The sequence below is a fragment of the Chiloscyllium punctatum genome, chromosome 28 (genome assembly GCF_047496795.1).
Source record: "Chiloscyllium punctatum isolate Juve2018m chromosome 28, sChiPun1.3, whole genome shotgun sequence".
In the NCBI taxonomy this organism is placed as follows: domain Eukaryota; kingdom Metazoa; phylum Chordata; class Chondrichthyes; order Orectolobiformes; family Hemiscylliidae; genus Chiloscyllium; species Chiloscyllium punctatum.
In genome coordinates, this window is record NC_092766.1 from 41,557,566 (window position 1) to 41,584,156 (window position 26,591).

General features: G+C 43.8%; 2 non-coding genes across 2 annotated transcripts; both read left to right on the forward strand.

The window, feature by feature from the left end:
* Nucleotides 1-24,352: 24,352 nt before the first annotated feature.
* trnav-cac (transfer RNA valine (anticodon CAC)) lies at nucleotides 24,353-24,425 on the forward strand. The gene has a single exon. It is a non-coding gene; the product is annotated as a tRNA-Val (tRNA).
* Nucleotides 24,426-26,074: 1,649 nt separating this feature from the next.
* On the forward strand, nucleotides 26,075-26,156 carry trnal-cag (transfer RNA leucine (anticodon CAG)). Its single transcript has one exon. It is a non-coding gene; the product is annotated as a tRNA-Leu (tRNA).
* The last annotated feature ends 435 nt before the right edge of the window (nucleotides 26,157-26,591 follow it).

The following is a 26,591-nucleotide window of genomic DNA, read 5'->3' on the forward strand; positions in this document are numbered from 1 at the left end:
TAATAGTCTGGGTACTCGGGCTTGAATCCCATAATGCCATGATCGTCAAATTTGGATTCAATAAATATCTGCATTGAAGAATCTAATGACTACTATATATCCAATGACAATGGTTGATTAAAAAAAATCTGTTTCATTAATGTTATTTCGGGATGGAATTTGCTATCCTTACTTGGTCTGGGCGGCATGTGACTTCAGACTCGTAGCAATATGGTTGAGTCTCAACTGCCCTCTGGGCAATTTGGAATGGGTAATAAACTCTGCCCAGCCAGGATCGCCTTCATACTAATCCAGAAATTTTAAAAACAAATGCTCATTAGCCTCAAGCAAGAGCGTTGTGTGCAGTCTTGCAAGTCACATTATAGCAGGGATGTGATCACACTGAGAACATTACAGGAGATATTTACCGGGATATTGTTTGGGCTGAAGAGTTTCAGTTTGGAAGAAAAACAGGACAGAGTGGAGTGTTTGTGGCAGTGCAAAGGAGATGGAGACAAGACATGAGTGAGTTAGGGTATGGACAGGGTTGACTGAACGAGTTTGCCATCGATGGAGGGATCGATCAGCAGGGGCCAGAGATTTAAGGAGAAAGACAGAAAGGTTTGAGAAGATGTTCGAAAAATCTTTATCAGCCAGCGGGGGGGTTGGAATTTGGAATACACTGTCTGCATTGTTCAGAGCGGCAGGGAGCCTTATAACCTGAACAAATATTCAGATGTGAACTATTGATGCCAAGACAAATCAGGCTGTGGGGTAAGCATTCTGAAATAGGATTCAGTTCATTAGGCATTGTTTTTGACAAGTGAGGCCACAATTGGTGGAAGGGCCTCCTTTGACACTCTTGTCCTCGGTAGTATAATGGTTAATATCCCCGCTTGTCACAGGGCTCAATTCTCCACTGGGCACGATGTAAATATTTTAAAATTGTCGCTCCATTTCCAAGGGCGGGTATTGATACCTGTCCTTCCATTCTCGATGGGTCATGTCACAGGAAGGACAGTGCTGCCTGAATCAGTGTGGGAAAGGGCTGCAGCTCTCAGGGAGGCAGTGTGTCAGTGAAAGTGCAAACACGTGACCTCTGCAAACTGCACCTTTTTACTGTGTTGGAATGAAAAGCATTTGACAGGCTTGTTCCGGATTGAGGGTGTTTATTGGAAGCAGGAAGGTGAGGAAGGAACAGCGTAAAAGCGTTCAAATATGAGTGTAGAAACATTTCCCGCAGCACGAATCAGATTGTAAAGCGCAGAGTAGTGTTTCGATACATTGAATTTGGGTTGATTTGCTTTGATGAGGCTGAGTTACCAGGATATAAAGCCATTAAGAATGATACAGGTTTTGCTCACGATGATGGAACATTGGCTCAGTAATTCGCATTGCTGTTTGGTCTGAGGGTTATATTGATTGGCCAAGTTAAATTGCCCTCTCGTGTCCAGGGATTGAATTAAGTAAATTAAGTGAATTAGCCATGGATAACGCGGGGACAATGCCAGAAGTAACAGGACGCCAGGTTATAGCCCAACAGCTTTTTTTTATATATCATAATGGGGAGGGTTGCCCCTTCTTCTGGTGAAATATAAAGAAATGGGGAGGGGAGCTAGGTCTGGGTGAGATGCTCCTCAGTGTGTCGACACCGGCTTGATTGACTGAAATGCTCTCTCTGCACTGTAGGATTCTGTGATTCTCTCGGAGAGGGTTATGAAGGTGTTTACTGGGGTGTAAAGCCATTAGAGACGATGCTGAGACGGATGTACTGAGGATGAGATTTTATTCACTTGTTGTCTTCGAAAATTTAGAACAGTTATCCCTGAACCAAGAAAGACTTAATTGGGGGGGTGGGGGTTCATGTTTTGAGATGTTTTGGACAGAGTAAATAGGAGGAAAATTCCATATTTCAATTGAGTAAACGTCTAGACGTCAGACATTCAAAACCTTTGATAAAACCTTTGAAGGACAAAGAAATGATGAGAGCAGAATCGCTGTTACTCCGAGAATCTGTTTTTCAAAATATTTGGAAAGGCACATTTGGTGACATACAAGGAAAAAAATTCACAAGGAGAGAGACAGCGTGTGGCTAGGTAAAGGTGTAGGGGTGTGGTGTAGTCGGTCGGAAGTTGCGGGGAAAAAATGTCTAAGTGGGTTGACTTTAAATGTAAAGAATTTCGTGAACGTGTGCAGCAGAATATGATTCGATTCCAAAACCTCTGGATTTCGAAAGATTTGGCATAATATTCTACCTGAAGCATTGTGAATGGAACTGAGTGGATTTTTCTTATTGTGAAGGGAAGATATTACATAATGAATAAGAAGTGACCAGTTGCTTGGAGAGCGACTTACTGCTTTAATCACATGCGATAAGGATGTGAGGACAAATACAATGATGTTTGGTCCATTTAATACTCGGTGAAATCTGCCAAAGCAACGAGCAACAAAACTGGTGGATTTTCTTTTGCACTTTAACCCTCTGATTTTCTAAGCAGTATTTTCCTAAAGCTGAAATAAAGTCTGAGCAAATTTGAAAGCAACATTAATCGTTCCAATGAGATAAATCTAATTCACTTGTGATTATTACAATGAACATTGTGAGGTTGCAGCAAAATTAAAATGAAACGAACAAAACAGTGTTTCTTGCGATTTAATCCAATTCAGGTTCAGCCATATGAGAAAGGCCATTGAGCCACAGCATCGCCTTTATTTCCCTCTCCATGGCTGCTTCTTCACGTGAAAGAGAAAGTGACTGAAGAAATTATGAGTCAAATGTAGATGTGATTATGAGGGAAAATTCTTGTTCTCTGTTTCATTCCGACACAGTTCTGACTCAGAATGTATCACTGACAGCTATTCATTCTGACGAGCATGGCGATTTGTTGGCATTTGCTGTTATTATAATTCTGGTGCAAGCAGAATCACAATGGTGTGGATTTGATTCCGCTCTGCAAATTTCTCATCCTTCACTTTCACCACATATAACCTGATGAGGTGACATGTTACCCCTCTACAAAATGTGCTGAGAAGACTGAATGATTGTGGTGGTGGGTTATTACACCACTGTGCTCCGCATTCACGAATTCGAGTCACACTCTGGTTGCTAACTTCACAAACCGCTCCAGCAGTTTTTATTGGCACCTCACACGTCTGGTATAGAATGGATAGAGAATCTTGTTCTTGCCCTTCACCGGACGGGAGATTCACAAATAATCGGCATCACATTAAAGTCGAAATGAAGAGTGAGAGCAGTCATTCTATTCAATTGTAGATTAACTTGGTGTAATGAGAAAGAACGCATTTTTCTTTCCGCCCCACATTCCATCTAGTCTTTCTATGAATTTGCATCGAAAGAATGAGAAACAAATAACAATAGATCGGGAGTACAAGTTTATCCAGTGGGGGGGAATTGGGGGGCGGCGCATGAGTATCTTAACCTAACACTTCACACAATGATCTGATCAGTAATTCAAACAGTGACTCGGAATTGGAACCACAGAAAACTTCTGCAATGAAACGAAACTTTCATTCTTTCACAAATTTCTGCTGTGTGTGAATCATACAGCGATCCATCATCCAGCGTGATCACTGACTTGCCAATTGTATAAGGTCTACCAACTTTCTTCAGCTTTCATAACTTATGTATGCAGCCACCTGTGCTGTGCCCAGTGTCATTTGTTATCCCCAGGTCACAGTACATTTCGTCTTCCTGAGATTATGAGCCTTGTTCCTGATCTGTCTGATCTGTTTAATAAACCTTTTCTATCACTTCATCCCATCCCCCCACAATTCTGAACTTATTAATAAAATAATGCGTTTGACAAAATGTTAAACAAATGGGAGTTTGCCATTCAGCCCATGGAGTCTGCCCCACCATTCAACGAACTCATGTTTGATCTGATAATCTTTAACTCCTTTCTGCTCACTTACCTCGTCAAATTTTCATCATCTTTCTGATTAACTATCTGGCACAGTTTGAAAACATCCAACAACACTGATGGCACAGATTGTTAGGCCGCTGAGCAAAGAGATGACTCCTCATTCCTGAATAAAATGGGCAATATCTAATTCTGAGATTATGTCCTCTGGTGCTCTCCTCACAGCATGGGACAAACCACCTGCCCGTATCTACCCTGTCAAGATTCCATGAATATTGAACGTTTATGATTCGTGTTATATGATTATAGAGCACCCCTCCACCTCCTTTGTTTCGAGGAGAATAATCCCAGCCTAACCAATCATACCACGAAGGTCTATTTTATACAGAGTTGGCAACATCCTCGTAAATCTCTGCTGTCCCCTGCAGTGTCCTTACATATTGTTAAGACAGGTGGAGAAATGTCGGTGATGAAATGGGTTGGAATTTCGGCCGCAGACCAAATACAGCAACGATAACTCTGACAAATCAGAATCTAATCATATTCGATTGTCATTTGATGGCATCATTGTAGCTGAATTCCTCCGTGTAATCGTCCTGACAGCTAGTGTTTAGGAGAAATGGAACCTGATCGCGCATAAAAGAAGTTGACGACAAAAATATGTCCGTTGGTCGACTTTGTTTGATTATTAACTCAACCCTTGTCTCCGTGAAGCCTACATCGTCCACAACGCACAAATTAAATGTTGAACAGAACTCTCTCCATTTGCCTAGGTGGGTGCCGCTGAAATACCACTGAAGGAACTGGAAACCCTCCACGACAATACAGTCACTTACTGTACATTCTTCAATGCCTGAATATTTATTCACTTCACTGCTGAGGCACAATTGCAGCAGAGTGCACCACCGAGAATATTCACTGAAGTAAGTCATCCAGGCTTTGTTGACAGAACCTTCAAAGCTCAAAGACTGTATCGATTATAATGACAAGGTTGAAGATGCACTGAAACATCACCATTTATGAATTACCCTCCAAGGCACATACTAGCATGACTTGGAGAGGAAGCAGTGGTAAATTCATTGAGTGGTGAAGCGGTCTTGATGGGCAAAGAGTTATAGTCGAGCCCTCCACATTTTATTTTACAATTTTGAAAAATGTTGATTATCGCATTGACCAGACTTGTGCTCATTCCTTCAGTTGTTTCCAAAACTGGCGTTTGCTAAAAATCGTATATCATTCTCAGACTGTGGTCAACAAAGAGCCTCTCGTACAACTGATCTCCCTGTCCAACAATCTTCAGAGATCAGTGAATATCTACTCCAAAATCTCTTTGGTCCTGTACACCACTCAGAATCCTCACTGCTATTGTTTCAACTCTCCAAATTCATTACCACTTATTGGTTTGGATTCAATTCCATTCGCCGTTGTTCCTTTCCACCTGATTGATACATCCCTGCGATCCCTGATATTATTCATCACAGTCACCAAGACGACCAATTGATGCATCATCTGTAAACATCTAAACGTGACTCCTACAACTATGTTTGAATTATTGATCTACATCAGGAAAAAGTGGTACTCCACTGGAAACAGGCATCCAAGCATTGTTCATTGCTGGATGGGATGAACACCTGCAATAACAGCAGAATTGGACCCTTGCTATCATTTGTAAACCTGATTGCAACACTGCAGGTTGGTCTCCTGACTGATTCCTTCTCACATAGGGGAGTGGTGAATGACCTGCCCACATTGTGACTGAGGAAGTGAGTTTACATTTCAGCGGGTAATTAAATCCCTTCCTGCAGACCCCGTCCCCATGGACCTGACTTCATGGAGGCGTGGGTATTCTTGTGTCTATTTAGTTTCGATAATCAGCTGAATTTGAGACCACGCTGAGACGATTCCCAATTTTCCCGGTCATCCATGTATCTTTTCTATCCTTCCTTATTCTCCCCAGGAGTGTGACCATCATAGTCTGAACAGCATTTGTTGTTCATCCTTAACTCTCCTTGAACTGAGTCAGAGGGAATGTATGGGTGAACCGTACTATTGTGGGTCTGGAGTTATACGTTGGCAGGTCTCTTTAAGGACGGCAGATTTCCCTTTTGAAGGGACATGAATGAATGGGTTTTCAGCAAATTAAAACTTTTTGTCACTCTTCCTCTGAGCGGGTTTATATTCCAGATGTTATTCATCGAATCTAATTACCAGCAGCTGCAATGCTCCAGTCTCCAAGGGTTGCTCGCCCAAATATCGCCATTATATTTACAGATGACACGAAGGTTGGTGGAGTAGCAGAAAGCATAGTGGACTGTCAAAGAATGAAGGAGAATGTAGATAGGGCAGTTGAGCGGAGAAGAGGCAGATGGAGTTGAATCCAGGCAAATGTGAGTTGATGCATTTTAGGAAGTCTAATTCCTGGACAGATGCATGTGTAGGAAGAGTGCAGAGGGATGCTTTGGAAATTGGGTGATAGGTTTAGACAATGGCTTTGGATCAGCTCAGGCTTCGACATCCAAAGGGCGTGTTCCTGGGCTGTAAATTTTCTCTGTTCTTTGTTCTTCTTTGTTCACTACTCTGTCAAATTCATGCTACATTGCTGCATCTCAGAGAATGATATTGTCAATTCTAATTTTCACAGAGGGAATGAGAATATGACATGTGGCTGTGTCGGAATGAAAGTGATGTACGCTGGTCTGGAGTGTTTACTGGGAGCAAGCGGCTGATGTGGAGATGATGTGATCAAAAACAGCTCTTACTGTCGAAGTAACAAAACAGCGCATTGTTAAGGAAAATTTCAGAGAATGCTTTCAATTAATCGATCTCTCGCTGAAGGCTCCAGCACGCTTCAGCTGATCCAATCTGTAGTGCGGGTTAATGCTGGTGTTGTATCCTCATACAACAATTATGCTCTTCGTTCCCGCCTTTGACCAGGAGCACTCCCAGCTTTGGCATTTCTTTCGCCTCGATGCCATCATAGAAGAACCAGGTGCTCATCTTCAAGCCAATCAATCCATTTCGATACTATGGTTGTGAGATCAATTCTTATGTAACAGCTTTTACCACATGGACCAGAGATTATTCGAACATCAAGCTATGGAAAAGGACACAGGGCAGCACTGAGGAAAAGAAAATTTAATCGAAAATACTTCTGTCTGTGGACTTCTACATAATTTATTCCACTTGCTCATTTAGATCTGTCTTGTCTATTGTGTGCAGTTATGCAATTCGCATTATAGAACGGATATGATAGCACTGGAAATGATGCAGGAGAGATTTAACAGGATATTGTCTGGGTAGAAGAGTTTCAGTTGTGAAGAGAAATTGGACAGACTGGAGGCGTTTTTCTTAGAGTCGAAGAGATTGAGAGGAAACATGATTGAAATGCATAAAATAATCAGGAATATGGATGGCATAGACTAAAATCAATGTTTTTCTTTGATGGTGAGATCGATCACGGGGGGAGGGGCAGGGTGGCATAGATTTAAGGATAGAGGAGGAAAGGTTTGAGTGAATGTGCAGACAAATGTCTTGAAACAGCCGTGGGTTGAAATCTGGAACTCATTGCATGCAAAGGTTGCAGAGGCAGAAATCCTCAGAACTTTCAGAAGTTTTCTGATGTGAATTTGTGATGCCAAGACATACAAGGCGATAGGCCAAGTAATTTTAAAAAGTGTTCCGATAGTTAAGCGAATGTTAATTTCCAGTATTAACACATAGGCTTATTTTTGCATAGAATTCCTGGGTAGTACCACCGCCTGTCACTGCGTGAGGTCGGGTTCAATTTGCTTCCAGGACAGGCGCTTGCATATTGGGAGGTCTCAGTGGGTAGAACTGCACCATTCAGCGTCAGAAATCCGCCTACGATTCATGTCTTGTGTGACTGACTGTGTGGAATTTGCACACTCCTGCTCTCTCTCTCTCCCGTGTGAGTTTCCTCTGGCTGCTCCGATTCCTTCCCACAACGCAAATGTGTGCAATTCAGGTAAATGGCAAACAAAATCTGAATGGACTGTAAGTGCTGTAAATAAGAGACAAAATTCAGAATTACAGGTCGGGGAAAACAGAATGACCATTTCGGGTCAACAGACCCTTCGTAGGACCTGATTTTAATTCTCAATGTTAATTCTGATTTCTCTCCACTGATGCTGCCCGACTCGCTGAGCTTTTGGAGTAATTTCTATTTTTGTAGGTGCACCATAAATGCTGGTTTAGAAAGATAGAGTGGAGAGTGTGGATCTCTTCCATGGCACAGTGCAGACTCAACTGGCCAAATGGTTTCTGTATGCACTGTGTCTAATTCCATTAACTCTGAATCTATAAGTTTTTGTCCTTTTTTTAGTCTTTGGTTTTCACATCTCTCCTGTCATGTGAATTGCAGAGCAGGACAATCGACGGTTCGGACATAAGCCACCACCAAAACTTTACCACCTGACGCCTGGAAGATGAACGCCTCATATTCTGCCTTGGGACCCTGCAACCACACGGGATAAATGTGGATTTCAGCGGCTTCCTCATTTCCCCTCCACCAAATTATCACAGTCTGAAACATCCAACTCAGCACCACCCTTCGGACCTATTCATCTCTACCCCTCTGACTTATCATCTTCTCCCCGCCTCCATCCACCATTTGCTTTCCCAGCTACCTTGCACCCAACCCCAACTCCCTCCCAATTATCTCTCAGTCCCCACCCTCAAGCCTCATTCCTGATTAATGATTTATGCCAGAAACGTCGATTCTCCCGCTCCACGGATGCTGCCTGACCTGCTGTACTTTTCCAGCACGACACTATTGCCATGGCGAAGATAGACAAGCTCAGTTCAGGCTCTTTATCTGGGAGCGGAGAAGGCTAAGTGAGGAAGTGATTAAGGTGCACATTAAGGGGATCGGTACGTGCGATAGGAATGAGCTTCTTATGGGAAGAGTTAACATCCAGGGTTTTCTGTTAAACGCAAGGGAGAGAGGATGTTCAGATGAGATATAGGAAGAACGTTTTCACTTTGAGAGTATTGTATAATTGGAAATCACTGTTTGAACGTGTGGTAAAGCTATGAGTCATCAAAACATGTCAGGAGTATTTAGCCGAATACTTGAGAAGCGAGAGCACTCTTGGATAAGGACCAGTTACTGGAAAGTGGGGTGAAGATGTCTGATGAAAGATCGCAACACTGCACAAAAAATACAGAGCATGAAAGCATGGGAAGGTTAAAGGCATGGAAACGACTGGCAATCTGTTACAAGGGGTCTCCGGAATGCTCCATTCATTAAAAGGTCACTGTGGCAGGATGGGATAAGTACAGTGGAATGCTCCGACACCAATTAGCAGAGTCAGACTGAGGCTGAAAGGTTACTATGGCAGGCTGAGATAATAACAATTAGTAAAGTCAGCCTCGCCTACTAAATATTATCATGGCAGTTTGGGAAACGTCGTGACAGTACATACTTAGGACATGAATTTAAATAATTAATTGATAATAGAGTCAGCCTGCTTGAGACACTTGTAGCAGGATATGGCATTAAATATCTAATTAGTAGTTAGTAGAGTCAGCTTGGGACAGGAAAACATTGTGATAGATGGGGTAGCTAAATATCTAATCATGACAGGTTAGTCTGGGATGGAGGTTCATTGTAGCACAGGTGGCAGTAGAATACTTAATAGTTACAGTAGAATAAATTAGGAAAAACAATAGTGGCAGAAGTAGAACGATAATGGGAATTAGCAGCGTTGGTTTATTGTATAGCTGGAGTGAGGTAATACTGACTAACACAGTTGGCATTCTGATAAGCTAACAAGACATGATTAAAGAAAAAGCTATAAATTGATGGAGTTTAATTCAGATGCATGTGAGGTGCTGAATTTTGGGAAAGCAAATCTTAGCAGGACTTATACACTTATTGGAAAGTCCTGAGGGAGTGTTGCTGAACAAGGAGACCTTGGAGTGGAGGTTCATAGCTCCTTGAAAGTGGAGTCGCAGGTAGATAAGATAGTGAAGAAGGCATTTGGTATGCTTTCCTTTTTTGGTCAGAGTGTTGAGTACAGGTGTTGGGAGGGCATGTTGCGGCTGTACAGGACATTGGTTAGGCCACTGTTGCAATATTGCGTGCAATTCTGGTGTCCTTCCGATCGGAAAGATGCTGTGAAACTTGTAAGGGTTCAGAAAAGATTCACAAGGATGTTATCAGGGTTGGAGGATTTGAGCTATAGGGAGAGGCTGAACAGGCTGGGGCTGTTTTCCCTGGAGCTTCGGAAGCTGAGGAGTGACCTCACAGAGATTTACAAAATCATGAGGTGCATGGAAAGGATAAATAGACAAAATATTTTCCCTGGGGTTCGGGCAGTCCAGAACTAGAGGGCATAGGTTTCGTGTGAGAGGGTTAAGACATGAAAGAGACCTAAGGGGTAAACTTTTCACACAGAGGGTGGTACGTGAATGGAATGAGCTGCCAGAGGATGTGGTGGAGGCTTGTACAATTGCAACATTTGAGAGGCATGTGTCTAGGAAGGGTTTGGAGGAATATGGTCCGGGTGATTGCAGGTGGGACGAGACTGGTTGGGATATCTGGTCGGCATGGACAAGTTGGACAGCAGTGTCTGTTTTGATGCTGCACATCTCAATGACTCTATGACTCTATGCCATCGACCCTGAGGTTCGTGCGAGTCAAATATTTGTTTTCTGAATGTCACTGTTTTTGTTTGCCAATAAATAATCTCCTTGAAAAACTCCCCATCTCCTGGTGATTGTCGACATCTTCTCGATGACAACCGCAACTTTGGGTGCAGTAAAATTGTGGCGAGTGCAGCTCTGTGGCGCAATGGAAAGCGTGTTAGATTTCTACAAATTTGGGAACTTTGCAATTCAATGTTTGTGGGTTTGAACCGCACTAGAATTGGAGTTAAATTCAGTTTTCAGCTGAACCGTTGAGTGTTGTGCTGATTCATCGCCAATTCCTATCGTCTGGAGTTCTCATCCCTGCTACTGACCAGAGGAAACTCATTACCTTCTTGGTTGTGAGTTTTTACAGAATCATATCGTTTGAATAATGGTCAGATCAGAATCAGATGCTCATCGGCAAAACCTGCAAATTTCGTGCAGAAACCCACTGTGCAACGTGTTCTTGGATGTCAGAATGGTGAAGAATATTGACGGATACAATATGTATAATGTTACCTGTATGAACAGAAATTTTCGATTGCTTAAATGTCTTTATCGCATTGTATGACAGGTTGTTGTGGATGAGCTGGGCAAAGACATTGACATGTTTGGTCAGCCATGATCATATCAAACGGTGGATAGACAGTGAGAGAATTAATCCCACGCTGTTGGTCTCACTTTTCAAACAAACCAGTTAGTCAACGAACTGAGCTAACCGACTTCCATTCAATGCAGAGCTAAACCAAACAGATCAGTGCATTTGAATTATATAATATTTCATGTAGAATGAGCTGCTGCACCTTCCAACTCCATTAGCTCTTCTTACACTTAACATTTCCAATTGCGGGTGTTAAGCAATTTCTTTCCTATGAATGTTAACCACTTCCAGAGTGTTTCCCTTTTGCACCCCCATCCAGGCAGCCCAGAATCACTGTCGCTGTTTAATTCACTCCTTGTGTGCCTGCACGCGCTTTTCGAATATTCTGGAATCAGCTCCTAAAATGTTTTTATTTCTGAAAATTCATCTCCGAATGCAATAACTCTCAGAATATAAAATGCCTGACCAAAATTATTTCCCGTGCCCTGCTGTGTTTGAAGTTCTAACGTCTAGTTTCCACTCACTGAAACGAGGAAACTTCCCTCATATTTACTCTTAAGATCTTCACATCAGCTGGATAACCTCTATTCGAACACAACTAAGTCTCTCCTGATTTCTCCCGCATTATTCTTTATCTATGCCATCATCCCATTAAACCGCCTCTTTTCTTTTCTGTTGGCTTTATCTCCCAGTAAACCTCATTTCCTTCATTTCGAACAACATGGTATCATGGGCGTGTCATTCCTAACGTCTTTGTATTTCAGTAAACGGTGCCCGTGTCATTATTCATGTCCTTATATCCCTGCAAATTTCAACCTGAGAAAGGATGCTGGGTCGAATTCAATGCATGAAAACTCACCACTAATCTGTGCAATCTTATTACCGAAACAGGAAAGGTGGAAGCAATTTCAATTACAGCTGCAACAGAATCGGGTCAAATCCCAGTCACATACTTGACTGTTGTTCTTATAGTTATTTCTTCTCTACGTGTGCTGAAGTTACACCGTGAGGGATCAATTACTATTGCCAGACATACATAAGGGGGCGTATGAAATGCTGAAGTTGTGAGATCAGAGCAGGTTTTTATTGACATAGACCATTCACTGTTCGAATATCAGTCTTAGGAATTAGACAGAGAGCGATTTTGAGCAAAATTTGAGCAGGGACATTTACGCCATAACGTAATACCAAATTATGTGGTTACTTTGTTGTTTACCTCATTTGTGTGTTTTGCCTCATTGAGGATTTTGAAGTTATCCTCTCTATACAAAAGTTTCGTGCTTTTGCACCATTATACAAAAGATGCAGTACAATAACACCCAATGCTGTTTCAGTCTACTTGTACAGATATTGACCCCTGGAAACAGCACTCTGCACTCGCCTCGAGTCTGGAAAATAATTTGCTACATTCCCACTCTTATGGGTCTTTTCATTACATCAGCTTCTGTTCTTCACAGAACCCGATTCAGCAGAACTTGTCACTGAGTCATTACTTTGTATGTGATCAGATCATGTGATCGGAATATCACAGTCCATAACCCAGAAGTCAGACCATACTCAGGGAACCGTACTCTGCTCGAGATCATTTCATGAACACCAGGAAGAAATATCTGTGATCTTCAAAATTTACTCACCTGTTTTTCAGAAGCAAGATAAACAATTCCAGGTTTCTGCTTTTGTTGCCACACCGACAAGGTTGTAATTGCTGGAACCAGTTGAGACTGCCCGCTCTTCCACATCGATTTTCTCCCCAGGAAGTGTTAAGATGATGGTCTGAATGGGATTCTTCAAAAAAGAAGAATATTTTTATCGATTAATTTCTGGTTTAGGGCCGACCAGGCTCCCGCTGGGCCTCTATGTTAGCGCTGATCACAGCAGTTTCCCGCAGTCTTCAGCGTTTTTGTAGCAAGTACCTTCGAGGATGACATCAAAAGATATTTGCTGTTACTGTATGATACTCTACCAATAGAGACAGCTCTATCAATGGAAGCAGCTCAGTCTGCTGGGATGGGAAAATTTCTGCACTGTGTCCTGCGGATCAGACACAATGCACTTTATCATTCAGATCATACAGAGTGAGAGTGCTCGAAAAGGCCAAGCGAGATTTCCCCACAGGAGTTTATTGTAGGTGGAACAATAACAGTGGCACTCCCCTAACCGAGGAAAGAACAGTCTCAGAAGTCCATTTGGCAAGTTTACTTTTCAGACTGTGGTCACCATGCTCCACGAGCCCTGCAGCTTGTGGGCAATAAGCACAATGAAGTTGGTGGTGGATCCCAAAATGAAAATATAATTCTTCATTAATATGTCCAATATAATGGGGGTGGGGGGCTGGGCATTGTCAGAAGGTAGACAATATCAAATACCAGAGCAGGTTATAATCTCATTGAGTAAAATATTTACAACCGTTTTAGCAGTAGTGTTGGAAGTGGGGTAAGCTTCAACCCATCAAGGAAAAGAAAATCAACAATGACCAAAACATAATTATAATGTTGACACCTTTGCAACTCAATGAAGTCTTTAAAAATCTTTTGCAGTTGGCATTAGGTGGTCAGAAGTCGACTCACACTTTTCAGAGAACATAGAACATAGAAAGTACAGCACAAAACAGGCCCTTTCATCCACGATGTTCTGCCGAGATTTATTCCTAATGTAAAATATAATAACAACCTACACACCCCTCAATTCACGGCTATCCATGTGCAAGTCCAGAAGTTGCTTAAATGTCCCCAATAACTCTGCTTCCACCACTACCACTGGTAACGTATTCCATGCATTCACAGCTCTCTGTGTTAAAACAAAAAACTACTTCTGACATCTCCTTTATACCTTCCTCCTAGTATCTTCAAACTATGAGTTCTCATACCAGTCAATCTTGTCCTGCAGAAAATACTCTAGCTATTGACTCTATCTATTCCTCTCATTATGTTGTACACCTCTATCAGGTCTCCTCTCTTCCTCCTTCTCTCCAGAGAGATATCCGAGCCTATTCAACATTTTTTTTCATAAGCCAAGCCCTCCAGTTCAAGCAGAATCCTGGTAAACCTTCTTTGCAGCCTTTCCCAAGCCTCTGTATCTTTCCTACAGTAGGGCCACCAGAACTGGGCACAATATTTCAAGTATTGCTTCACCAGGGACTTGTAGAGCTGCAGCAAAACCTCACGACTCTTAAACTCTATCCCCCCCGTTGATGAAAGCCAAAACTCCATATACTTTCTTAACAACCTTATCCACTTGTATTGCAACTTTGAGGGATCTATGTACTTGCACATCCAAATCCCTCTGTTCCTCCACACTGCCTTAAATCCTATCTTTAGTCCTATATTCAGCATTCGAGCTCCACCTTCCAACATGCATCATTTCGCATTTATCCAGGTTGAACACAACCTGCCATTTCTCAGCCCAGCTCTGCATTCTGTCTATGTCGCGCTGCAGCCTACAGTAGCCATTTATACTATCGCTGACACCTCCAAACTTTTTTTAATTTGCAAATTTACTAACTCCCCCCTCAACCTACTCATCCAAGTCATTTAAAAAAACTACAAAAAGCAGAGGCCCAAGTACAGAAGCCTGGGAGACCCCACTCAACACTGTCGTCTAGGCAAAATACTTTCTATCTACAGCCACTCTCTGCCTTCTATCAGCCAGCCAATTCTGTGTATATCTGTTTAATGCCTGGAAACAGAGTGTTGATGGAGGGTTGTCTGTTTATGTCTGATTAATGGTCAGTGATAGGGGGTGGTGCAGGGTTGTGTGTGTTTTTCTGTATATATCTGCTTAATGACAGGAGACAGACTGGTGGTGGTCGAATGCTGTGTGTGTGTATTTATGTGCATATCTGCTCAATGGAAGGATAACAGGGCAGTGGTGGAGGGTTGTGTGTGTGTGTTTCTGTGTATATCTGTTTAATGGCACGAGATAGGGTTGTCCCGGAGGGGTGTGCCTGTGATTCTGTGTATGTCTATTTAAGGGCTGGAGACAGGGTGGTGGTGTGTGTGTTTCTGTGTATATCTGTTCAGTGGCAGGAGACAAGGTGGTCATGAAGGGTTGTGTGTGTGTTCCTGCATATATCTGCTCAATGGCAGGAGGCACGTTGTTCATGGAATGTTGTGCTTGTATGTGTGTTTCTGCGTGTATCTATTTAATTGCAGGAGATAGAGTGGTGGTGGAGGATTGTGTATGCATGTGCGTTTTTGTGTATATCTGTTTAAGGGCAGTAGGCAGGGTGTTCGTAGAAGTTTGTGTGTGTACATTTCCGTGTATAACTGTTTGATGAGAGGAGACATGGTGGTCAAGGAGGTTTGACTGAGTGTGCGTGTGTGTTTCTGTGCATATGTGCTTAATGGCACAAGACAATTTGGTGTGTGTATGTTATCGTGTATATCTGTCCAATGGCAGGAGGCAGGGTGTTCATGGAGTGTTGTGCATGTGGGTGTTTCTGCGTATATCCTTTATAATGGCAGGAGAGAGGGTGGTGGTGGAGGATATGTGTCTGTGTTTCCGTGTCTAAGTGCTTATTGGTAGGAGACACGTTGGTGGTGGAGGTTTGTGTGTGTGTGTTTCTGCATATCTGTAAAATGGCAGGAGACAGGGTGGTGGTGGTGGAGGGGTGTGTGTGTGTTTCTGTGTATATCTGTTTAATACCAGGAGACAGAGGGTTGTTGGAGGGTTGTCTGGTTTTTTTTCTGTGTCTGTCTGTTTAATGCTGGTGTTAGGGTAGTGGTGCAGGGATGTGTATGTTTTTCTGTAAGTATCTGCTTAATGTCGGGAGACAGACTGGTGGTGGTGGAGGGTTGTGTGTGTCTGTTTCTCTGTATACATGATTAATTGCAGGAAACAGTGTGGCGGTGGAGCGTTCTGTATGTATGTGTGTTTCTGTGTATATCTGTTTAAGGGCAGGAGACAGGGTGATGGGAGAGGGATGTGTGCGTGTTTCTGTGTATATCTGTTTTATGGGCTGGAGAGAGTGTGGTAGTGGAGGGTTGTGCGTGTGTGTTTCTGTGTATATCTGATGAACGGCAGGAAACGGGGTTGTGGTAAAGAGATGTGTATGTGTGTGTGTTTGTGTGTTTGTGTATATACCTGCTTAAAGGCAGGAGACAGGTGGTAGTGGAGAGTTTCGTGTCTGTCTTCCTGTATCTATGTGCTTACTGGCAGGAGACAGGGTGGTGGTGGACGGTTGTGTATGCATGTGCGTTTTTGCGTATATCCGTTTAAGGTCAGTAAGCAGGGTGTTCATAGAACATAGAATATAGATCATTATGGTGCAGTACAGGCCCTTCGGCCCTCAATGTTGCACCGACCTGTCATTCCAATCTGAAGCCTATCTAACCTACACTATTCCATGTACGTCCATATGCTTGTCCAATGACGACATAAATTTACTTAAAGTTGGCGAATCTACTACCATTGCAGGCAAAAGTATTCCATACCCTTACTACTCTCTGAGTAAAGAAACTACTTCTGACATCTGTCCTATATCTGTCACCTCTCAATTTAAAGCTATGCCCCTCGTGCCCGCCATCACCATACTTGGCAAAAACTCTCCCTGTCCACCCTATCTAATTCTCTGATTATCTTATATGTTTCTATTGAGTCACGTCTCAAACTTCACTCCAACGAAAACAGCCTCAAGTCCCTCAGACTTTCCTCAGACGACCTTCTCTCCATACCAGGCAAGATCCTAGTAAATCTCTTCTGCACTCTTTCCAAATCATACTTCGTATACTTCTTATATTGCGGTGACCAGAACTGTACACAATACTCCAAGTGCGGCCGCACCAGAGTTTTGTACAGATGTAGCATAACCTCATGGTTTCAGAACTCGATCCCTATATTAATGCCTTCCTAACAACACAGTCAACCTGGGTGGCAACTTTCAAGGATCTGTGTACCTGGACACCAAGATCTCTCTGCTCATCTACACTACCAAGAATCTTATCATAAGCCCAGTACTTTGAATTGCTGTTCCTTCGACCAAAGTGCATCACCTCTCACTTGTCCACATTAAACTCCATTTGCCACCTCACAGCCCAGCTCTGCAGCTTATCTATGTCTCTCTGTAACCTACAACATCTTTCGTCACTATCCACAACTTCACCGACCTTAGCGTTGTATGCAAATTTACTAACCCACCCTTCTACTCCCTCATCCAGGTCGGTTATAAAAATGATGAACAGCAGTGGACCCAACACCAACCCTTGCGGGCGGCACGGTGGCACAGTGGTTAGCACTGCTGCCTCACAGCGCCAGCGACCCGGGTTCAATTCCTGCCTCAAGTGACTCTCTGTGTGGAGTTTGCACATTCTTCCCGTGTCTGCGTGGGTTTCCTCCGGGTGCTCCGGTTTCCTCCCACATTCCAAAGATGTGCAGGCCAGGTGAATTGGCCATGCTGAATTGCCCCTAGTGTTAGGTAAGGGGTAGATGTAGGGGTATGGGTGGGTTGCGCTTCGGCGGTCCAGTGTGGACTTGTTGGACCGAAGGGCCTGTTTCCACACTGTAAGTAATCTAATCTAATCACTAGTAACTGAACTCCAGATGAACATTTCCCATCAACCACCACCCTCTGCCTTCTTTCAGCAAGTCAATTACTGATCCAACCTGCTATATCTCCTACAATCCCATTCCTCCGCATTTTGAACTGATAGCCTACTGTGGAGAACCTTATCAAATGTGTTGCTGATATCCATATTCACCACATCATCCAGTTTACTCTCATCTACCTGTTTGGTCACTTTCTCAAAGAACTCAATACGGTTTGTGAGGCACGACTTAACCTTCACAAAACCGTGCTGACTCTCCATTATCAAATTATTATTTTCTAGATGATTGTAAATCCTATCTGTTATAACCTTTTCCAACACTTTACCAATAACTGAAGTAAGGCTCACTGGTGTATAATTATCAGGGTTGTCTCTACTCCCCTGCTTGAACAGGGGAACCACATTTGCTATCCTCCAGTCTTCTAGCACTATTCCTGTAGACAATGACGATTTAAAGATCAATGCCAAAGGCCCGGCAACGTCCTATCTTGCTTCCCAGAGGATCCCAGGCTAAATCCCATCCAGCCCAGTGGACTTATCTATTTTCACACTCTGCAGGATTTCTAATACCTCTTCATTGTGAACCTCAATCCCACCGAGTCTAGTAGCCTGTATCTCAGTCTTCTCCTCGACAACATTGTCGATTTCTAGAGTGAATACTGTCGAAAAATATTCATTTAGTGCTTTCTCTATCTCCTCCGACTCTTCACACAACTTCCCATTAATATCCTTGATTGCCCCTAATTTTACTCTTGTCATTCTTGTATTCCTTAAATAACTATAGAAAGCTTTATGGTTTACCCTGATCCTATCGGCCAACAACTTCTCATGTCTCCTCCTAACTCTTCTGAGCTCTCTCTTTAGGTCTTTCCTGGCTACCTTGTAACCCTCAAGTGCCCTAACTGAACATTCACATCTCATCCGACCGTAAGCCTCCCTCTTCCTCTTGACAAGAGATTCCACTTCCTTCGTAAACCACGGCTCCTGCGCTCTACAGCTTCCTCCCTGCCTGACAGGAACATATTTATATAGGACTCTCAGGAGCATTTCCTTGAATAAGCTCCACAGTTCTCATGTGCCCATTCCCTGCAGGTTCCTTCCCATCGTATACTTCCTAAATCTTGCCTCATCGCATCGTAACTGCCATTCCCTCAGCTGTAAATTTCGTGGAAGTTGTGTGTGTGTGCATTTCCATGTATAACTGTTTGATGACAGGAGACAGGTTGGTCGAGGAGATTTGAGTGAGTGAGTGTGTGTTTCCATGTATTTGTGCTTACTGGCACGAGACAGTTTGATGTGTGTGTTTTTTGTGTATATCTTTCCAATGGCAGGAGGCAGGGTGTTCATGGAGTTTTGTGTGTGCTTGTGTGTGCGTGTGTGTGTATGTTTGTGAGTTTCTGCATACATCTTTTTCATGGCAGGAAACAGGGTGGTGGTTGAGGGATGTGTGTGTGTTTGTGTGTGAAGACAGGAGACAGGGTGGTGGTGGAGGGTTGTGCATTGGGTTCAGTGTCGACCTGTTTAATGTCAGGAGGCAGGATGGTCATATTGGGTTGAGTGCATGTGTGTCAATGTGTATATATATTTAAGGGCTAGAGACAGGGTGGGAGTGGAGTGTGCTGTGTGTGTGTTTCTGTGTATAACTGTTTAATGGCAGGTGGCATGTTGGTGTGGAGGGTTGTGTGTGTGCTTCTGCGTATATATGCTAAATGGCAGGTGACATGATTGTGTGTGAGTGTTTCTCTGTATACCTGCTCAATGGCAGGAGACAGGATTGTCATGGAGGGTTGTGTGTGTTTCTGCGTATCTCTATTCAATGTCAGGAGACAGTGGTGTTGAAGGGTAGAGTGTCTGTGTTTCTGTGTCTGCGTGCTTAGTGTCAGGTGACAGGGTGGTGGAGGATTGTGTATGTTTCTGTGTATACCTGTTTAAAGTCAGTAGACAGGGTGTTCGTAGAAGGTTGTATGTGTGTTTCTGTGTATATCTGTTTAATGGCAGGTGACAGGGTGGTGGTCGAGGTTGGTGTGTGTGTGTTTCTGTGTATATATGTTTAATTGCAGGAGACGTGGTTTGCTTGAGGGTTGTGCGTGCGTTTCTGTGTATATCTGATTAATGGCAGGCAACAAGATGTTGGTCGGGGGTTTTGTGTGTGTTTGTGTGTGGGTGTTTCTGTGTGTATCTGTTTAATGGCATAAAACAATGTGGTGGTTAACAGTTGTGTGTTTGTGCATTTGTACGTATATCTGTTTAATCGCATGGGACAGGGTTGTGGTGGAGGGTTGTGTGTGTGTTTCTGTGCATGTGTGTTTAATGGCAGGAGACAGGGTGATGGTGTCGAGATTAGTTTGTGTTTCTGTTAATATCGGTTTAATCGCCAGAGAGAGTGTGATGGTGGAGGGTTGTGTCTGTGTGTGTTTATGTGTATGTCTGATTAACGGCAGCAAACGGGGTGGTGGTGGAGGGTTCTGTATATGTGTGTGTTTCTGTGTATATCTGTTTCAGGGCAGGAGACATGATGATGGTCAAGGGTTGTGTGTGTGTACTTTTGTATATATCTGCTCAATGGCAGCAGAACAGGGTGGTGGTGGACGGACGTGTGTGTGTTTGTGTGTATATCTGTTTAATGTCAGCAGACAGGGTGGCGGTCGAGGATTGTGTGTGTGTGTTTTTCTATGTATATCTGTTTAGTGGCAGGAGAAATGGTTGTGTTTCAATTGTAGAGTGCGTGTTTGAATGTATATCCACTTAGTGGCAGGAAATAAGGTTGTGGTGGAGGACTGTGTGTGTTTTTCTGCATGTATCTATTTAATGGCTGCTGACAGGGAGGTAGTGGGGGGTTTGTGTGTTTCTATATATATATTGAATTGCAGGAGACAGGCTGGCAATGGAGGGTTGTGTGTGTGCTTCTGTGTATATCTGTTTTAGGGCAGGAGACAGGGTAATGGTTGAGGGTTGTGTGTGTATTTCTGTGTATATCTGCTCAATGGCACGAGAACAGTGTGGTGGTGGAGGGTTGTGTGTGTGTGTGTGTGTGTCTGTGTATATCTGTTTAAGGACTGGTGACAGGGTGGTGGTGGAGGGTTGTGTGTGTATTTCTGTATATCTCTGCTTAATAATAGGAGAACAAGGTGGTGTTGGAGGATTGTGTGTGCGTGTTTCTGTGTATATTTATTTAAGGGCAGGAGACAGGGTGGTGATGGAGGATGGTGTGTGTGTGTTTCTGTGCATATCTGATTAATGGCAGGAAACAGGGTGGTGATGGAGGATTGTGTGTGTATTTCTGTGTGCACCTGTTTAATAGCAGGAGACAGGGTGTTCGTTGAGTGTTGTGTGCGTGTGTTTCTGTATACAACTATTTAAGGGCTGCAGACAGGGTGGTGGTGGAGGGTAATGTGCATGCGAGTTTAATGACAGGAGACAGTGGTGGAGGAGGAACGTGTGTGTGTTTCTGTGTTTAACTGCTTAATGACAGGAGACAGGGTTTCCCATCTGCAAACCTGCCTTCGAGTTTGCTTAAACAAATCTGCTCTCGTAGTGAAATGCAATGCAGTTCCATTTACTAACAGTGCAAAGCATTGTAAAGTTTTTCTCCAACTTGGTTCTGATCATATGCCATTCTGTTTGAGAGTGTAGTTACCCCCTTCTGATCCTTCCACGAAAAGCAGTCCCGCATTTGCATTCCTTGCGCAGGCGGCTCGGTTCAAAGACAGGGAAGAAGCTGATGTGCTGGTGTCACAGCGCACCACGAATTCCTGAACTAATCTGTCTGTCAAATGTATCCCAAAGTCGTCTCTGAAATACCTCATTTGGAAGGTGTCTGTCGTTATTCAACGTACGAGAATTGGCACCAGAAATCCTGAATCATGTTTCGGAGCAGTTCGCACGTTAGTGGCTCATTCAATCAGCAACCTGCAATGAAAGAAATTACAGTCTCAGAGGAACCTCCGGACCTGTGCTTTCATAGTGTCGCTAGCATTGAGGTGCGCCCCGAGACCTAAGCCATGTTGGAACTGAAACGGAGGAATCGACAGAGAGACTACAGAATGACATCGCATCCATTTGGTTTTCTTTAAATCACTGACGAGCAGGAAAATGTAAACGGGAGGGCGACTGGGGAAGCGAGGCAGTTGCAGCTCTGGGGAAACTCCTTCTTTGTGATTCACTCAGCAACCAGAGACGCGACGGTGACTCAGGCGTGAGAGCCCTTCACATCGTGAACAAAAAGCAATCAAGGGCAGTTAGCACCTCTTCCGGAGTGGGGGTGGGGTGAGGTAATTACCTTTTGACTTCTGTTACTATGTTCAGAAACTGCCTTTTAGATTGAGGGGAACACAAACTGCATTTCTAATAAGCACCGTGGAATTTGTTAAACTTTATTGAGTCGCTTCTCATCGATTCCCACACAGGTTTCCAACTCAGTTGGTGACCATGAGGCTCATGTCCAGGTGTGAACATCTCTGCAGCAAATTGCACGGTGAAGGTAAAAGGCAAGGAAAGTGGCATCTCGAACTGGCTCCGAGGTCAAACCTTCCTCACAATGTAATCTGTCGTTCTCAGATTGGAATGCGACCTCCGGTTTTAGGGTGGAACTTTCTTTGGGAACCTTATTCTGCAAAACAGAAACAGTGACTGAAACGATGCTGCACGGTATGATTTGGGACACGGCCTGCTCAGCTTTGTGCATTTTCCCTGTAGTCCGGTGTGTTTCATGTTCCGTGTAAACGTGAAAGTTGTCCTGTTTCGAGCAATGGGTGAGATCATTTAGCAAAGCAAGAATCCGAATTGCAGTAATGTCAAGCAGCTGATGATAATTTGACCCAATCATAACCGATCTTATATTCTCCCAGATACATTTGGAGCTGAAAAGAGTCTGAGAAGATAGACTCAGCTTACCATTGATTTTTGTCTGGATTGATGGGCTCTCATTATCTGCTGCGAAATTGATATTGTAGACGGGCACATCCCAGCAGCTGTGCGAATCGGAGAAGGATCATGGAACCATTTTCATGTGACTTGGCATCTGTTGTTATGCAGGAGAGCTCAGTTGGAAATGCAAGAAAATGGGGGTGGTGGGGTGAGGGGTGTGCGGCCGGCTGGTAGTGTTGCCGAGCGGTCTAAGGCGCTGGATCCAGCTTCCAGTCTCGAAAGAAGCGTGGGTTCGAATCCCACCACTGCCATTGCTGCTGATCAACTCCAACGCTGCAGCTTGTTAAAATGCTGTTTCTGTCCCCACTTTATTGATGTTGAAAACAAAAGTAAAATGGCTTTGCTTCCCGGGGAATTAACTGTGGTGTGGGATAGTGCCGAATATTTCAAAGTGTCTCTGTCTGTCATGATCGTGTTCGCCTCCCGCGCAGAAAATCGCAAGCAGCTGTGCTGTTCCAGGCAAGTTGAGCTTGTACTGGAACCAAATGGACACCGTTATTTCATCGCTGTTGTGAAACAAAGTCCTGGGGTGACTCGGCTCGTCGTTATTTGGTTTTTTGGCCAATGGGAAAATCGTTCCAACGAATTTCGCTGTGATATGTTGTTGAATTTCTCCCATTTCCTTCGTTTCCGTCCTGGAGACATCGGAAGGGAAAGGTAATCTAATCGAGACTGTGATTGGTGAAATTCACTTTTTATGGCCCATTCTTATTAGGTTCTTTCTTTCTCTCTTTTCAGTATTGTCTGGGAAGTGGTGGTTCCCTAAGGCTGCAGTATGTTTGAAAGAGTAGTTTGGAATTGTCCTGTTGTTAGTTGTGAGATTACTTTATAAATCATGCCCTCGGACTGTCTCACATTTAGCATTCATGCATCTCTGTGTCTGAAAATGCATTAGGTATGCCAGCTTTGTTTGTGTTCCGTGTTAAATGCTTTCTGTTTTGCGATTCGCTCAATACTTTACGAGTTAACAGCGTTTCTGAGGAAACTTCCAGCTGCAAAAGTCCTTAACTGAGGATCTGGGAAAATTTCACAGAGTACGGTCAGTCGGAGCAAAAGTAAGGAAGTCGTTCCTTTCTGCAGTGTTTCGCAATACTACCTTTCCCGTGAGCATCGAACACAGTAAAGGATTGTGCCACAGACTGCGACGGTAAGCTCCGCTAAAAAGTAATCCTTTAAAGCAGGTGTAAGCAACACAACGTTATTGGGGGACACCGCGTGGAAACAGATACTTCGGTGTATCTCGTCCATGCTCAGCACATAGCCAAATATAAACAAGTCCGGTTCCCCAGTATTTGGCCCCAAACCCTCTCAACCCATCCTATCCAGAAACTCATGCAATTTTCTGAGCCTCCTCCGCTTCCTCTGGTAGCTCATTCCATACACGCACAACCTTCTGTGTGGGAAATGTGCCTCAGGTCCTTTGTCAATTTCAGCCCACTCACCTTAAACCTATGCTCTCGAGTTTTCAACTCACCCCAACTTGGGTAAAACACGTAAATACTCAGTTTACAACTCTTCCATTAGATCATGTCGCAGCCGTTACGCTGCAGGGAAAGTCGTCCCAGCCTATTTCACCTCGCCCTACGGTCCAAACATTGACGACATCCTTGCCAATATTTTATCATCAATTTCACGTGTCTTTTTTTTATGTTTTGAAGATGTCAATTACGCTGGACAACCACGAGCTATTGGAAACAGAAAGGTGAAACGAAGAATGGCTTCAACTTTCAGTGCTGGATGCCACTGAGCTGCCGGATGAGCGGCTGCGGCTTGTTTCTGTAGTGTAGTGGTCATCACGTTCGCCTCACACGCGAAAAGTCCCCAGTTCGAAACTGGGCAGAAACTGCTTTGTTCTTCAACGGCAGCCTTTTACATGGACAAGAACGGAGCTTTCTTGCTTGCTTTCCCATCTGCAAACCTGCCTTCGAAGTTGCTTGAACAAATCTGCTCGCGTAGTGAAATGTAATGCAATTCCATTTAATGACTGTGCAAAGAATTGTAAAGTTTTTATCCAAACTGGTTCTGATCATATGCAATTCTGTTTGAGAGTGTAGTAACCCCCTTCTGATCCTTCTACGAAAAGCAGTACCGCATTTGCATTCCTTGCGCAGGCGGCTCGGTTCAAAGACAGGGAAGAAGCTGATGCGCTGGTGTCACAGTGCACCACGGATTCCTGAACTTGTCTGTCTGTTAAATGTACCCCAAAGGCGTCTCTGAAAGGCCTCGTTTGGAAGCTGTCTGTCGGTATTCAACGTGCGAGGATTGGCACCAGAGGTCCTGAATCATGTTTCGGAGCAGTTTGCACGTTAGTGGCTCATTCAATCAGCAACAACAATGAAAGAAATTACACTCTTAGAGGAACCTCTGGACCTGCGCTTTCATAGCATCGCTAGTATTAAGGTGCGCCCCGAGACCTAAGCCATGTTGAAACTGAAACGGAGGGATCGACAGAGAGGCGACAGAATGACATCGCATCCATTTGGTTTTCTTGAACTCACTGAGGAGCAGGAAAATGTAAACGGGGAAGTCGAGTGGGGAAGTGAGGCAGTTGTAGCTCTGGTGAAACTCCTTCTTTGTGACTCACTCAGCAACCAGAGACGTGAAGGTGACTCAGAGGCGTGAGAGCTCTTCACATCGAGAACAAAAAGCAATCAAGGGCAGTTAGCACCTCTTCCGGAGTGGGGGTGGGGTGAGGTAATTACCTTTTGACTTTGTTACTATGTTGAGAAACTGCCTTTTAGATTGAGGTGAACAGAAACTGCATTTCTAATAAGCACCATGGAATTGAGCAAAATTTATTGAGTCGCTTCTCGTCGATTCCCACACAGGTTTCCAACTCAGTTGGTATCCATGTGGCTGATGTCCAGGAGTGAACATCTCTGCAGCAAATTGCACGGTGAAGGTAAAAGGCAAGGAAAGTGTCATCTCGAACTGGCTCCGAGGTCAGAGCATCGTCACAATGCGATCTGTCGCTCTCGAATAGGAATGCGACCTCCGGTTTTAGGGTGGAGTACATTGTTTGGGACTCTTATTCTGCAAAACAGACACAGTGACTGAAATTATGCTGCACGGTATGATGTGGAACACGGCTTTGTGCATTTTCCCTGTAGTCCGGTGTGCTTCATGTTGCGTGTAAACGTGAAACTTGCCCTGTTTCAAGCAATGGGTGAAATCATTTAGCAAAGCAAGAATCGAAATTGCAGTAATGTCAAGCAGCTCGTGGTTATTTGACCAAATCATAACCGAACATATATTCTCACAGATACATTTGGAGCTGAAAGGAGTCTGAGAAGATAGACTCAGTTTACCATTGATTTTTGTCTGGATTGATGGGCTCTCATTATCTGCTGCGAAATTGATATTGTAGACGGGCACATCCCAGCAGCTGTGCGAGTCGGAGAGGGATCATGGAACCATTTTCATGTGACTTGGCATCTGTTGTTATGCAGGAGAGCACAGTTGGAAATGCAAGAAAATGGTGCGCGCGGCTGGCTGGTAGTGTGGCCGAGCGGTCTAAGGCGCTGGATCCAGGTTCCAGTCTCGAAAGAGGCGTGGGTTCGAATCCCACCACTGCCATTTCTGCAGATCAACTCCAACGCTGCAGCTTGTTAAAATGCTGTTTCTGTCCCCACTTTATTGATGTTGAAAACAAAAGTAAAATGGCTTTGCTTCCCGGGGAATTAACTGTGGTGTGGGATAGTGCCGAATATTTCAAAGTGTCTCTGTCTGTCATGATCGTGTTCGCCTCCCGCGCAGAAAATCGCAAGCAGCTGTGCTGTTCCAGGCAAGTTGAGCTTGTACTGGAACCAAATGGACACCGTTATTTCATCGCTGTTGTGAAACAAAGTCCTGGGGTGACTCGGCTCGTCGTTATTTGGTTTTTTGGCCAATGGGAAAATCGTTCCAACGAATTTCGCTGTGATATGTTGTTGAATTTCTCCCATTTCCTTCGTTTCCGTCCTGGAGACATCGGAAGGGAAAGGTAACCTAATCGAGACTGTGATTGGTGAA